The sequence below is a fragment of the Arachis hypogaea genome, chromosome 7 (assembly GCF_003086295.3).
Source record: "Arachis hypogaea cultivar Tifrunner chromosome 7, arahy.Tifrunner.gnm2.J5K5, whole genome shotgun sequence".
Classification (NCBI taxonomy): domain Eukaryota; kingdom Viridiplantae; phylum Streptophyta; class Magnoliopsida; order Fabales; family Fabaceae; genus Arachis; species Arachis hypogaea.
Window position 1 is genome coordinate 48,888,852 of NC_092042.1, and position 15,075 is coordinate 48,903,926.

At 38.7% G+C, this 15,075-nt stretch overlaps 1 non-coding gene across 1 annotated transcript; it reads right to left on the bottom strand.

The window, feature by feature from the left end:
- Positions 1-5,064: 5,064 nt before the first annotated feature.
- On the bottom strand, positions 5,065-5,172 carry LOC112704323 (small nucleolar RNA R71). The gene has a single exon (XR_003154955.1). It is a non-coding gene; the product is annotated as a small nucleolar RNA R71 (small nucleolar RNA).
- Positions 5,173-15,075: the final 9,903 nt, after the last annotated feature.

Below are 15,075 nucleotides of genomic sequence, written 5' to 3' on the forward strand. Positions count from 1 at the left end.
TTTCTTAACAAGAAAGTAACAAACTTCAAATTTTTGAACCAATCACATTAATTGTTAGCTAATTTTTGAAAATATGATATAAAGATAAGAAAAATATTTTGAAAATATTTTGAAAAATATTTTTGAAATTTTCGAAAATTATAAAAAAATTGAAAAAGATATGATTTTTGAAAAAGATTTTGAAAAGATAAGATTTTTAAAATTGAAATTTTGACTTGACTTGTGAGAAACAACTTATTTTAAAAATTTTTGACCAAGTCAACCCAAAATTTCGAAAATTTGGAGGGAAATAAGGAAAAGATATTTTTTTGATTTTTGAATTTTTAAAGAAAAACACAAAAATGACCCAAAACATGAAAATTTTGGATCAAGACACAAGATGCATGCAAGAACACTATGAATGTCAAGATGAACACCAAGAACACTTTGAAGATCATGATGAACATCAAGAACATAATTTTGAAAAATTTTTGATGCAAAGAAAACATGCAAGACACCAAACTTAGAAATCTTTAATGCATGGACTCTAACAAACAAAAAATGCATATGAAAAACAACAAACAACACAAAACAAGAAAACATCAAGATCAAACAAGAGGACTTATCAAGAACAACTTGAAGATCATGAAGAACACTATGAATGCATGAGATTTTCGAAAAAATGCAAGAAAAAATTTTAAAGCATGCAATTGACACCAATCTTAAAAATTGACTCAAGACTCAAACAAGAACACAAAATATTTTTGAGTTTATGATTTTCTAATTTTTTTGTATTTTTATTTAATTTTTTTCGAAAAACATGGTTAGAAAAACGAAAAAGAAAAGAAAAATTTTGAAAAAGATTTTTGAAAAGAAAATTACCTAATCTGAGCAACAAGATGAACCGTCAGTTGTCCATACTCGAACAATCCCCAGCAACGGCGCCAAAAACTTGGTGGATGAAATTGTGATCCATATTCTTTTGTACTTGTATGAAATCATTATTATGGCACCAGTTGAATTCACAACTCCGTTCAACTAACCAGCAAGTGTACTGGGTCGTCCAAGTAATAAACCTTACGTGAGTAAGGGTCGATCCCACAGAGATTGTTGGTATGAAGCAAGCTATGGTCACCTTGTAAATCTCAGTTAGGCAGATTAAATTGGTTTATGGGTTTTCGAAAATTAATAATAAAATAGAAAATAAAAAGGGATAGAAATACTTATGTAAATCAATAGTGAGAATTTCAGATAGGTGTGTGGAGATGCTGTGCTCCTCTTGAAACTCTGCTTCACTACTCACTCTTCCTTCAATCATTCTTACTCCTTTCCATGGCAAGCTGTATGTAGGGTGATGAGCGGATAATTTGTACGCTTTTTGGCATTGTTTTTAGTATGTTTTTAGTATGATCTAGTTAGTTTTTAGTATATTTTTATTATTTTTTAGTTAAAATTCACTTTTCTGGACTTTACTATGAGTTTGTGTATTTTTCTGTGATTTCAGGTATTTTCTGGCTGAAATTGAGGGACCTGAGCAAAAATCTGATTCAGAGACTAAAAAGGACTGCAGATGCTGTTGGATTCTGACCTCCCTGCACTCGAAGTGGATTTTCTGGAGCTACAGAAGCCCAATTGGCGCGCTCTTAACGGAGTTGGAAAGTAGACATCCTGGGCTTTCCATCAATATATGATAGTCCATACTTTGCACAAGATTTGATGGCCCAAACCGGCGTACAAAGTCACCCTCAGAATTCCCAGCGTTAAACGCCGGAACTGGCACCAAAGTGGGAGTTAAACGCCCAAACTGGCACAAAAGCTGGCGTTTAACTCCAAGAAGAGTCTCTACACGAAAATGCTTCAATGCTCAGCCCAAGCACACACCAAGTGGGTCCGAAAGTGGATTTTTATGTCATTTACTCATCTCTGTAAACCCTAGGCTACTAGTTCTCTATAAGTAGGACCTTTTACTATTGTATTGGAGAGCTTTTGATCATGTTTTTATGATTGAACCCTCATTGGGAGGCTGGCCATTCGGCCATGCCTAGACCTTGTTCTTATGTATTTTCAACAGTGGAGTTTCTACACACCATAGATTAAGGTGTGGAGCTCTGCTGTACCTCGAGTATTAATGCAATTACTATTGTTCTTCTATTCAATTCCGCTTGTTCTTGTTCTAAGATATCACTTGTTCTTCAACTTGATGAATATGATGATCCGTGACACTCATCATCATTCTCACCTATGAACGTGTTCCTGACAACCACCTCCGTTCTACCTTAGATTGGGTGGATATCTCTTGGATTCTTTAACCGGAATCTTCGTGGTATAGGCTAGAACTGATGGCGGCATTCAAGAGAATCCGGAAGGTCTAACCTTGTCTGTGGTATTCTGAGTAGGATTCAATGATTGAATGACTGTGACGAGCTTCAAACTCCTGAGGGCGGGGCGTTAGTGACAGACGCAAAAGAATCACTGGATTCTATTCCGGCCTGATCGAGAACCGACAGATGGATAGCCGTGCCGTGACAGGGTGCGTTGAACATTTCCACTGAGAGGATGGGAGGTAACCACTGACAACGGTGAAACCCTTGCTTAAGCTTGCCATGGAAAGGAGTAAGAAGGATTGGATGAAGACAGTAAGAAAGCAGAGAGATGGAAGGGACAAGCATCTTCATACGCTTATCTGAAATTCCCACCAATGAATTACATGAGTATCTCTATCTTTATCTTTATGTTTTATTCGTATATTACCCATATCCATTTGAGTTTGCCTGACTAAGATTTACAAGGTGACCATAGCTTGCTTCATACCAACAATCTCTGTGGGATCGACCCTTACTCGCGTAAGGTTTATTACTTGGACGACCCAGTACACTTGCTGGTTAGTTGTGCGAAGTTGTGTTTATGCCATGGTATTGAACACCAAGTTTTTGGATTCATTACCGGGGATTATTTTATTTGTGAAAAGTATTGATCACAATTTCGTGCACCATGTTTTTGGCGCCGTTGCCGGGGATTGTTCGAGTATGGACAACTGACGGTTCATCTTGTTGCTTAGATTAGGTATTTTTTTTCTTTAGAGTTCTTAAGAATGAATTCTAGTGTTTCAAGGGTGATGTTCTTATCATCACCAAAGCTGATTGATCTTCATCAATTTAGCTCTTGAATGCAATGTTTTGCTGAAGCCTGGCTAGCCATGTCTAATTCCTTTAGACTGAAGCTTTAGACTAACATTGCATGATTCCTGGAATTCTCATTAAGAATTTTGATACCTTTATTTTCTTTTTCCACTTTATTTTCGAAAAAGCACAAAAAAATTTACAAAATCATAAAAAAACCAAAAATATTGTATGTTTCTTGTTTGAGTCTAGTGTCTCATTTTAAGTTTGGTGTCAATTGCATGATTTTGTTCTTCTTGCACTCATGCATGTGTCTTCATTAATCTTCAAGTTGTTCTTGATGATTTTTTACTCTGATCTTTGAATTCTCTTGACTTGAGTGTTCATGTGTCTCATATGCATTCTCATTAGTGTCAGTAATATACAAACTGCTAAGTTTGGTGTCTCGCATGCATAGTTATTTGATTTTAGTTGCATTTTGATTATTCCTCTTTAGTAAAAATCCAAAAATATTTTTAATTTGTGTCTTTTCAAGTCAATAATACAGAGAATTGAAGATTCAGAACATACTGCAGAGGAATTGCACAGAAAAAGCTGGGCGTTCAAAATGCCCAGTGAAGAAGACAGACTGGCGTTTAAACGCCAGCCAGGGTGCCTGGTTGGGCGTTTAACGCCCAAAAAGGTAGTGTTTTGGGCGTTAAACGCCAGAATGTGCACCATTCTGGGCGTTTAACGCCAGGATGGCACAAGAGGGAAGATTTTGTTTTTAATGCAATTTTTTTTTCAGGTTTTCAAAGTTTTTCAAAATCAAATCTTTTTCAAATCATATCTTTTCAATCATATGTTTTCAAAATCAATTTCTTTCCATTTTTAAAGATACTTGCTATCAATTAATGATTTGATTCAACATTTCAAGTATGTTGCCTTTTCTGTTGAGAAAGGTTTAATGTTTGAATCATATCTTTTCTTGATAGCCAAGTCATTAATTTTCAAAATCAAATCTTTTTAAATGTTTTTCAAATCATATCTCTTCAATCACATCTTTTTAAAATCAATCATATCTTCTTAACCACATCTTTTTTAAAATAATTTTCAATTATATCTTTTTAATTTCGAATTTCAAAATCTTTTTCAAAAATCACTTGATCTCTTTCCCACTCTTGGTTTTCGAAAATTAATTAGTGTTTTTTTCAAAATGTTTTCAAAATTTCTTACTTAATTTTCGAAAATTGCTTCCCTTCTTCTCACATCCTTCTATTTATGGACTAACACTATTCCTTAATGCAAAATTCGAACTCCATCTTCTTTGATAAGTTCGAATTATCTACTTCTGCCTTCTATTTTTCTTTTCCTCTGACACCTCAAGGGATCTCTATACTGTGACATAGAGGATTCCACATTTTCTTGTTCTCTTCTCTTTCTTATGAGCAGGAGCAAGGACAAAAGCATTCTTGTTGAGGCTGATCCTGAACATGAAAGGACCTTGAAGCGAAAGCTAAGAGAAGCTAAGGCACAACTCTCTGTAGAGGACCTAACAGAAATCTTCAAAGAAGAAGAACCCATGGCAGCCGAAAACAACAACAATGCCAACAATGCAAGGAAGGTGCTGGGTGACTTTACTGCACCTACTCCCGACTTCTATGGGAGAAGCATCTCTATCCCTGCCATTGGAGCAAACAACTTTGAGCTTAAGCCTCAATTAGTTTCTCTAATGCAACAGAATTGCAAGTTCCATGGACTTCCATTGGAAGATCCTCATCAGTTTTTAGCTGAGTTCTTGCAAATCTGTGACACTGTCAAGACTAATGGGGTTGACCCTGAGGTCTACAGACTTATGCTATTCCCTTTTGCTGTAAGAGACAGAGCTAGGACATGGTTGGACTCACAACCTAAAGAAAGCCTGAACTCTTGGGAAAAGCTAGTCAATGCCTTCTTGGCAAAGTTTTTTCCACCTCAAAAATTGAGTAAGCTTAGAGTGGAAGTCCAAACCTTCAGACAGAAGGAAGGAGAATCCCTCTATGAAGCTTGGGAAAGATACAAACAGTTAATCAGAAAGTGTCCCACTGATATGCTTTCTGAATGGAGCATCATAGGTATTTTCTATGATGGTCTCTCTGAACTGTCCAAGATGTCTTTGGATAGCTCTACTGGAGGATCTCTTCATCTGAAGAAGACGCCTACAGAAGCTCAAGAGCTGATTGAAATGGTTGCAAATAACCAATTCATGTACACTTCTGAAAGGAATCCTGTGAACAATGGGACTAGTCAGAAGAAAGGAGTTCTTGAGATTGACACTCTGAATGCCATATTGGCTCAGAACAAAATATTGACTCAGCAAGTCAATTTGATTTCTCAAAGTCTGTCTGGAATGCAAAATGCACCAGGTAGTACTAAGGAGGCTTCATCTGAAGAAGAAGCTTATGATCCTGAGAACCCTTCAATAGAAGAGGTGAATTACATGGGAGAACCCTATGGAAACACCTATAATCCTTCATGGAGAAATCATCCAAATCTCTCATGGAAGGATCAACAGAGACCTCAACAAGGTTTCAACAACAATAATGGTGGAAGAAACAGGTTTAACAATAGCAAACCTTTTCCATCATCTTCTCAGCAACAGACAGAGAGTTCTAAGCAGAACACTTCTGACTTAGCAACCATGGTCTCTGATCTAATCAAAACCACTCAAAGTTTCATGACTAAAACAAGGTCCTCCATTAGAAATTTGGAGGCACAAGTGGGGCAGCTGAGCAAGAAAATTACTGAACTCCCTCCTAGTACTCTTCCAAGCAATACAGAAGAAAATCCAAAAGGAGAGTGCAAGGCCATCAACATGGCCGAAATGGGAGAGGGAGGAGAGGCAGTGAACGCCACTGAGGAAGACCTCAATGGACGTCCACTGGCCTCCAATGAGTTCCCCAATGAGGAACCATGGGAATCTGAGGCTCAAAATGAGACCATAGAGATTCCATTGGACTTACTTCTGCCATTCATGAGCTTTGATGAGTATTCTTCCTCTGAAGAGGATGAGTATGTCACTGAAGAGCAAGTTGCTAAATACCTTGGAGCAATCATGAAGCTAAATGACAAGTTATTTGGAAATGAGACTTGGGAAGATGAACCCCCTTTGCTCACCAAAGAACTGGATGACTTGTCTAGGCAGAAACTACCTCAAAAGAGACAGGATCCTGGGAAGTTTTCAATACCTTGTACCATAGGCACCATGACCTTCAAGAAGGCCTTGTGTGACTTAGGGTCAAGTGTAAACCTCATGCCTCTCTCTGTAATGGAGAAGTTAGGGATCTTTGAGGTGCAAGCTGCAAAAATCTCACTAGAGATGGCAGACAATTCAAGAAAACAAGCCTATGGACTTGTAGAGGATGTTCTGGTAAAAGTTGAAGACCATTACATCCCTGCTGATTTCATAGTCCTAGAGACTGGGAAGTGCATGGATGAATCCATCATCCTTGGCAGACCCTTCCTAGCCACAGCAAGGGCTGTGATTGATGTTGATAGAGGAGAATTGATCATTCAAGTGAATGAAGAATCCTTGGTGTTTAAGGCTCAAGGATATCCCTCTGTCACCATGGAGAGGAAGCATGAAGAGCTTCTCTCAAAACAGAGCCAAACAGAGCCCCCACAGTCAAACTCTAAGTTTGGTGTTGGGAGGCCACAACCAACTTCTAAGTTTGGTGTTGAACCCCTACATTCAAACTCTAAGTTTGGTGTTGGGAGGTTCCAACATAGCTCTGAGCAGTTCTGAGGCTCCATGAGAGTCCTCTGTCAAGCTAATGACATTAAAGAAGCGCTTGTTGGGAGGCAACCCAATGTTATATTTTATCTATTCTCTTTTGTTATTTTATGTTTTTTTGTAGGATGATGATCATGAGAAGTCACAAAATCAATTGAAAAAGCAAAAACAGGAAGAAAAACAGCACACCCTGGAGGAAGAACCTACTGGCGTTTAAACGCCAGTAAGGCTAGCAGTTGGGCGTTTAACGCCCAGTCTAGCACCATTCTGGGCGTTTAACGCCAGAAAGGGGCACCAGACTGGCGTTAAACGCCAGAAAAGGGCAAGCACTTGGCGTTAAACGCCAGAAATGGGCACCAGCCCGGCGTTTAACGCCAGAATTGGCTCAAAACGCAATTTTGCTTGCCATTTGGTGCAGGGATGACTTTTCCTTAACACCTCAGGATCTGTGGACCCCACAGGATCCCCACCTACCCTACCACTCTCTCTCTTCTTCACCCATTCACCAATCACCTCAACACCTCTTCCCCAAAAACCCTTCACCTATCAAATCCCATCTTTCTCTTCACCACTCACATCCATCCTTCATAAAACCCCACCTACCTCACCATTCAAATTCAAACCACTTTCCCACCCAAACCCACCCTCACTTGACCGAACCCTACCCCTCCCCCACTCCTATATAAACCCTTCTTCACTCCTTCATTTTCACACAACCTAAACACCACTTCTCCCCCTTTTGGCCGAACACAAAGCCATTCCCTTCTTCCTCATTTCTTCTTCTTCTACTCTCTTCTTTCTTCTTTTGCTCGAGGACGAGCAAACCTTTTAAGTTTGGTGTGGTAAAAGCATTGCTTTTTGTTTTTCCATAACCATTTATGGCATCCAAGGCCGGAGAAACCTCTAGAAAGAGGAAAGGGAAGGCAAAAGCTTCTACCTCCGAGTCATGGGAGATGGAGAGATTCATCTCACGGGTGCATCAAGACCACTTCTATGAAGTTGTGGCCTTGAAGAAGGTGATCCCCAAGATCCCTTTCAAACTCAAAAAGGGTCAACTTTGATCAAAGGTTGGACCAAGTCCTCATAGACATCTGTAAAGAGGGCGCTCAATGGAAGAGAAAGGGAAGCCAAGTCAACTAAGAAGGAATGACCTCAAGCCCATCACTAAGAAAAGGATGGAGCAAACAAGAGACCCCTCTCATCATCAAATCCCTGAGATGCCTCAAGGGATGCACTTTCCTCCACAAAGCTATTGGGAGCAACTAAACACCTCCCTAGGAGAATTGAGTTCCAACATGGGACAACTAAGGGTGGAGCACCAAGAACACTCTGTCCTCCTCCATGAAATTAGAGAAGATCAAAGAATCATGAGAGAGGAGCAACAAAGACAAGGAAGAGACATTGAGGAGCTCAAGCACTCCATAGGATCTTCAAGAGGAAGAACAAGCCGCCATCACCAAGGTTGACCCGTTCTTTAATCTCCTTGTTCTTTATTTTTCTGTTTTTCGAATTTTAGTGCTTATGTTTGTCTATGTTTGTGTCTTGTGATCATTAGTGTCTTAGTGTCTATGCCTTAAAGTTATGAATGTCCTATGAATCCATCACCTCTCTTAAATGAAAAATGTTCTTAATTGAAAAGTTGCATGAATTTTAAATTTTATAACAGTTTAATTATTTTGATGTGGTGGCAATACTTTTGTTTTCTGAATGTATGCTTAAACAGTGCATATGTCTTTTGAATTTGTGGTTCATGAATGTTGGCTCTTGAAAGAATGATGAAAAAGGAGACATGTTACTGAGGATCTGAAAAATCATAAAAATGATTCTTGAAGCAAGAAAAAAAAAAGCAGTGAATACAAAAAAAAATTCGAAAAAAAAAGGAAAAAAAAAAGAAAGAAATAAAGAAAGAAATAAAGTTGTGATCCAAGGCAAAAAGAGTGTGCTTAAGAACCCTGGACACCTCTAGTTGGGGACTCTAGCAAAGCTGAGTCACAATCTGAAAAGGTTCACCCAATTATGTGTCTGTGGCATGTATGTATCCGGTGGTAATACTGGAAGACAGAGTGCTTTGGGCCACGGCCAAGACTCAATAAGTAGTTGTGTTCAAGAATCATCATACTTAACTAGGAGAATCAATAACACTATCTGGATTCTGAGTTCCTAAAGAAGCCAACCATTCTGAATTTCAAAGGATAGAGTGAGATGCCAAAACTATTCAGAGGCAAAAAGCTAAAAGCCCCGCTCATCTAATTAATACTAATCTTCATAGATGTTTTTGGAATTCATTGCATATTCTCTTCTTTTTATCTTATTTGATTTTCAGTTGCTTGAGGACAAGCAACAATTTAAGTTTGGTGTTGTGATGAGCGGATAATTTGTACGCTTTTTGGCATTGTTTTAGTATGTTTTTAGTATGATCTAGTTAGTTTTTAGTATATTTTTATTAGTTTTTAGTTAAAATTCACTTTTCTAGACTTTACTATGAGTTTGTGTGTTTTTCTGTGATTTCAGGTATTTTCTGGCTGAAATTGAGGGACCTGAGCAAAAATCTGATTCAGAGACTAAAAAGGACTGCAGATGCTGTTGGATTCTGACCTCCCTACACTCGAAGTGAATTTTCTGGAGCTACAGAAGCCCAATTGGCGCGCTCTCAACGGCGTTGGAAAGTAGACATCCTGGGCTTTCCAGCAATATATGATAGTCCATACTTTGCACAAGATTTGATGGCCTAAACCGGTGTACAATGTCACCCTCAGAATTCCCAGCGTTAAACGCCGGAACTGGCACCAAAGTGGGAGTTAAACGCCCAAACTGGCACAAAAGCTGGCATTTAACTCCAAGAAGAGTCTCTACACGAAAATGCTTCAATGCTCAGCCCAAGCACACACCAAGTGGGCCCGGAAGTGGATTTTTATGTCATTTACTCATCTCTGTAAACCCTAGGCTACTAGTTCTCTATAAGTAGGACCTTTTACTATTGTATTGGAGAGCTTTTGATCATGTTTTTATGATTGAACCCTCATTGGGAGGTTGGCCATTCGGCCATGCCTAGACCTTGTTCTTATGTATTTTCAACAGTGGAGTTTCTACACACCATAGATTAAGGTGTGGAGCTCTACTGTACCTCGAGTATTAATGCAATTACTATTGTTCTTCTATTCAATTCCGCTTGTTCTTGTTCTAAGATATCACTTGTTCTTCAACTTGATGAATGTGATGATCCGTGACACTCATCATCATTCTCACCTATGAACGTGTGCCTGACAACCACCTCCGTTCTACCTTAGATTGGGTGGATATCTCTTGGATTCTTTAACCGGAATCTTCGTGGTATAGGCTAGAACTGATGGCGGCATTCAAGAGAATCCGGAAGGTCTAACCTTGTCTGTGGTATTCTGAGTAGGATTCAATGATTGAATGACTGTGACGAGCTTCAAACTCCTGAGGGCGGGGCGTTAGTGACAGACGCAAAAGAATCACTGGATTCTATTCCGGCCTGATCGAGAACCGACAGATGGATAGCCGTGCCGTGACAGAGTGCGTTGAACATTTCCGCTGAGAGGATGGGAGGTAGCCACTGACAACGGTGAAACCCTTGCTTAAGCTTGCCATGGAAAGGAGTAAGAAGGATTGGATGAAGACAGTAGGAAAGCAGAGAGACGGAAGGGACAAGCATCTTCATACGCTTATCTGAAATTCCCACCAATGAATTACATGAGTATCTCTATCTTTATCTTTATGTTTTATTCGTATATCACCCATATCCATTTGAGTTTGCCTGACTAAGATTTACAAGGTGACCATAGCTTGCTTCATACCAACAATCTCTGTGGGATCGACCCTTACTCGCGTAAGGTTTATTACTTGGACGACCCAGTACACTTGCTGGTTAGTTGTGCGAAGTTGTGTTTATGCCATGGTATTGAACACCAAGTTTTTGGATTCATTACCGGGGATTATTTGATTTGTGAAAAGTATTGATCACAATTTCGTGCACCATAGGGCATCACCATCATCGGTGGCTACTTTCAATCCTCTCGGGAAAATGATCCTATGCGCTGTCACTGCACGGCTAATCGTCTGGAGGCATCACCCTTGGTTGATGGCTACATCCCGTCCTATCAGTGAAAACGTTCCTATGCTCTGTCACAGCACGGCTAATCATCTGTCGGTTCTCAATCAGGTTGGAATAGAATCCATTGATTCTTTTGCGTCTGTCACTAACGCCCAGCCTTCAGGAGTTTGAAGCTCGTCACAGTCATTCAATACCGGAATCCTACTCGGAATACCACAGACAAGGTTAGACTTTCCGGATTCCCAGGATCCTACTCGGAATACCACAGACAAGGTTAGACTTTTCCGGATCCTCATGAATGCCGCCATCTATCTAGCTTATACCACGAAGATTCTGTTGGGGAATCTAAGAGATATGCGCCCGGCCTAAGGTAGAACGGAAGTGGTTGTCAGTCACGCGCGTTCATAGGTGAGAATGATGATGAGTGTCACGGATCATCACATTCATCAAGTTAAGTGTAACGTATATCTTGGAATAAGAATAAAAGAGAATTGGTTAAAAAGTAATAGTGATTGCATTGAAACTTGAGGTACAGCAGAGCTCCACACCCTTAATCTATGGTGTGCAGAAACTCCACTGTTGAAAATACATAAGTAAAAGGTTCAGGCATGGCCGAATGGCCAGCCCCCTTGAGTGATCAAGAGACTGAATAATCAAAGGCTAAACAGTCAAGAGATTAAACTGTCAAAAGATGTCTAATACAATAGTAACTTATCCTATTTATACTAGACTAGCTACTAGGGTTTACATGAGTAAGTAATTGATGCATAAATCCACTTCCGGGGCCCACTTGGTGTATGCTTGGGCTGAGCTTGATCTATCCACGAGCTGAGGCTTTTCTTGGAGTTGAACTCCAAGTTATGACGTGTTTTGGGCGTTCAACTCCGGATCATGACGTTTTTCTGGCGTTTAACTCCAGACAGTAGCATGTACTTGGCGTTCAACGCCAAGTTACGTCGTTAATTGCCGAACAAAGTATGGACTATTATATATTGCTGGAAAGCTCTAGATGTCTACTTTCCAACGCCGTTGAAAGCGCGCCAATTGGAGTTCTGTAGCTCCAGAAAATCCATTTCGAGTGCAGGAAGGTCAGATTCCAACAGCATCAGCAGTCCTTTTGTCAGCCTTTTTCAGAGTTTTGCTCAAGTCCCTAAATTTTAGCCAGAATTTACCTGAAATCACAGAAAAACACACAAACTCATAGTAAAGTCCAGAAATGTGAATTTAACATAAAAACTAATGAAAACATCCCTAAAAGTAGCTCAAACTACCTAAAAACAATGCCAAAAAGCGTATAAATTATCCGCTCATCATGAAACATGCTACATTTTGTTCTTTTAGTTCTCTAAAGTAAGTCCATACACATTGTTGCACCTTTTAGCTTCAAACAAAATTTCACCGGATTTTTCACACACAACTAAGCATTCCAATTTCATAAAGATAACCAAATATCCTAATCACATAATTGACTAATTCTCAAAAGATTGTGTTTCAATCCGCCAACTAAAAATACATCATTAAGGAAAGAAGAGAAACCCTTACCAACTTTACCTATGGCCACAATTTTTTCTTTACTATTGTCACCGAAAGTTATAAAGCCTCCATCATATTTATCAAGTTTGATAAAGAACGTAGACTTTCCAGTCATATGCCTAGAGCATCCACTATCCAAGTACCACATGTCACCCTTATTTTTGAATGCTAGGCAAAATTGTACAAAGCTCTTAAGTAACCTTAGGTATCCAAATCTTTTTGGATCCTTTAATGTTAAACCATCTTTGCTGACCCAGTACATTGTATTTACCAACTATTTTGAAAACTTTATCACTAATTTTTCTTTCAAAAATGAAACATGGAATAGGAAAATGACCATTTTTATTGCATATGTGACAGAATTTATTAGTTGCTGATTTTTTAAGGTGAATTGGATTTTAAAATCTTGTGTCTTTAGAAGTGGATGCCACATTTTCAAATTGTGAAGTTTTGAAAATAAATTTTAATCTTTCACAATAATCCAAACCAGCTTGTTCATAAAGAGGTCTTTGACTAGCTAACAGTTTATCCAAATTTTCAGAACTTTGAGCAAATTTTGCTAGATCTTGTTTTAAACCTTTAACCTCTTTATGTAACCGTTCATTCTCTTCAAAACAATTCAAGTATGCAATAACAGAGTGCTATTTTTCACAACCTCTAAGTTTAGCCTTAAACCTCTTGAGATCAATAGTGGTTTCGGCTTCCCTTACTTTTTCTTTTTAGGAAAGCATTTTCAGCCTTTAGGATGTCATTTTCATTTTCAAGTTCATGACATTGGTTCAGAAAAGTTCTTAAATTTTTAGTGAGATGATCAATCATGAGATGAAGGTCTTTATTAGAAGGCTCAATAAAAATTACCACATCAGGTTGGCTGTGGTCAGCCATAAAGCAGGCTTGAGAGCTGTTGTCTGAATCTTCATCTTCATCGGAATCATTCTCCAGATCTTTCCAAGAGGCCATAAGCCCCTTCTTCTTATCTTTTTGGAACTTGTCTTCTTTATTCAATTTTGGACAATCATATTTGTAGTGTTTCGGTTCTGCACTGTTGTGGCAAATGACCTTGCTTAGGTCCTTCTTTGGTCCTCTGGAGTTGCTTCCCTTGCTTCTTCCTCTTAGTTTCATCATTCTTCTAAGTTTTCTGCAAAAAGTACAAATTCGTCATCTGATAAATTATCATTGAATTCATCACCCATTGACTCAATACATGATTTGAGAGCCACTCTTTTCTTTTTTGTAACATTTTTTAAGTGAGTGATCTCATAAGCAAGTAATTTTCCTCTCAGTTCATCGCAAGTCATTTGACTAAGGTTACCACTCTCAGATATGACTGTAACCTTAGTTTTTCACTCTTTTGTTAGACTCCTTAGGACCTTTCTCGCTAGCACTTGTTCAGAGTGTGTAATCCTCATAGCATCTAAGCCGTTGATAATGATAGAGAACCTTTCAAACATATCATCAATTGACTCTCTTTCTTTCATAGAGAATACTCGTATTTTTTACACAGCATGTCAATTCTGATTTGTTTGACTTGAGTAGTACCTTCGTGTGTAACTTTGAGCTTATCCCAGATCTCCTTTACTAGTTTGCATCTTGAAACTTTTCAGTATTCCTTGAAGCTGATAGTACAGTTTAGCATGTTGACAGCTTTGGCATTGAGTTCCACCTTCTTCTTGTCTTCATTCCATTCAGCTTCGGTCTTGGGAGTGACAACCCTATCAACACCAATTTTTATAGGGAGTTGTGGACCGTTCATAATTATCTTCCATAGATTGTAGTCCACCAATTAAACAAAGATCTTCATTATTTCTTTTCAATAATTGTAGTTTTTACAATAAAAGAATGGAGGTCTGTTGTTTGATTGTCCTTCTGTCAGAGTATATACCACCGTGTTGGAACTGTTGTTGTTTGCCATCAGGATCTTTCCCCCAAGCTGCAAAGCTTGATCTCTGTAAGACCAAGCTCTAATACCAATTGATGGTAATCAGTGGCTAAGAGAAAGGGGGTTGAATCTTGGCCTCTTTTTTAACTTTACTTGTAACTTTTCTTTCGGCTAAGAGAATACAGGAGGTACTTTGATTTTGTCTCCTGACACGGTAGGAGCCAGAACAAAGTTGCTTGAAAGAATAGTAACAGTGAAACGTTGCTGAGTAGAGAAATCAGGAGATACTTTATTTTTGTCTCCTATGTAGCAGAACCTTTAATAGAGAAGAGAGTAGAGAGTGACACACAAATGTATCCTAATTTGGCTATCCAGTGTAATATAGGCTACATCCAGTCTCCATCACAAAAATGATAGAATTTTACTATCTTTTGAACATATTACAATCACCAATTCTCCCTAGGATATACCCTAATCCTATCTGGGACAAGTCCAAATCCTAACCCAGCTTGAACTTGATTAGGACTCACCCTAACTTTCAACTGCAAAGTGCTAACCCAACTTGCAAGGGAATACCCTCAAAATCATGACACAAAATAGAAATACTAACAAAGGATTTTTGAAATAACTTAGGCTTTTTCTCCAAGCTTAGCCCTCTGCCTTTTTTCACTCATTGACTTTTTCTTACAAACCTCACCATGTTTTCCTTTTTTCCAATGAAACTCAGACAGACTAACTG